General features: G+C 39.9%; 1 non-coding gene across 1 annotated transcript; it reads left to right on the forward strand.

Moving 5' to 3' along the window:
• The first annotated feature begins 592 nt into the window (after nucleotides 1-592).
• On the forward strand, nucleotides 593-700 carry LOC112768414 (small nucleolar RNA R71). Its single transcript, XR_003185847.1, has one exon. It is a non-coding gene; the product is annotated as a small nucleolar RNA R71 (small nucleolar RNA).
• The last annotated feature ends 517 nt before the right edge of the window (nucleotides 701-1,217 follow it).

The raw sequence follows: 1,217 nt of genomic DNA on the forward strand, positions 1-1,217 counted from the left end.
AAATCAGAGACTAAGTTTGCTAAATTAGAGGTATTTTGTTCAGAGTTCTCTGTCTGTTGCTGAGTGGATGATGGAAAAGGCTTGCTGTTGCTAAACCTATTTCTTCCACCATTATTAAAGCCTTGTTGAGGCTTTTGTTGATCCTTCCATGAGAGATTTGGGTGATTTCTCCATGAGGGATTATAGGTGTTTCCATATGGTTCACCCATGTAATTCACCTCTGCTATTGCAGGGTTTTCAGGATCATAAGCTTCTTCTTCAGAAGATGCTCTTGAGTACTGTTGGATGTAGCTTGCATTCCATTCAGACTCTGAGAAATCATATTAACTTGCTGAGTCAATATTTTATTCTGGGCCAATATGGCATTCAGAGTATCAATTTCAAGAACTCCCTTCTTCTGAGGCATCCCATTACTCACAGGATTCCTCTCAGAAGTGTACATAAACTGGTTGTTAGCAACCATGTCAATGAGTTCTTGAGCTTCTGCAGGCGTTTTCTTTAGGTGAATGGATCCACCTGCAGAAGTATCCAATGACATTTTAGCTAATTCAGATAGACCATCATAGAATATATCCAGGATGGTCCATTCTGAAAGCATGTCAGAAGGACACTTTTTGGTCAGTTCCTTGTATCTCTCCCAAGCTTCATAGAGGGATTCACCTTCTTTCTGTCTGAAGGTTTGAACATCCACTCTAAGCTTACTCAACTTTTGAGGAGGAAGAACTTGGCTAAGAAAGCCTTGACCAGCTTATCCCAAGAGTTCAAGCTATCCTTAGGTTGAGAGTCCAACCATATTCTAGCTCTGTCTCTTACAGCAAAAGGGAAAAGCATGAGCCTGTAGACTTCAAGATCTACTCCATTAGTCTTAACAGTATCACAGATCTGCAAGAATTCAGTTAAGAACTGAAAAGGATCTTCAGATGGAAGTCCATGAAACTTGCAGTTTTGTTGCATCAGAAAAACTAATTGAGGTTTAAGCTCAAAGTTGTTTGCTCCAATGGCAGGAATGGAGATGCTTCTTCCATGTAAATTGGAATTAGGTGCAGTGAAGTCACCGAGCATCCTCCTTGCATTATTATTATTATTTTTGGCTGCCATCTCCTCTTCTTGTTCGAAAATTCCTGTAAGGTTGTCTCTGGATTGTTGTATTTTAACTTCTCTTAGTTTCCTATTCAGAGTCCTTTCAGGTTCAGGGTCTGCTTCAATAAGAATGTTCT

The sequence above is a fragment of the Arachis hypogaea genome, chromosome 17 (genome assembly GCF_003086295.3).
Source record: "Arachis hypogaea cultivar Tifrunner chromosome 17, arahy.Tifrunner.gnm2.J5K5, whole genome shotgun sequence".
Taxonomy (NCBI): domain Eukaryota; kingdom Viridiplantae; phylum Streptophyta; class Magnoliopsida; order Fabales; family Fabaceae; genus Arachis; species Arachis hypogaea.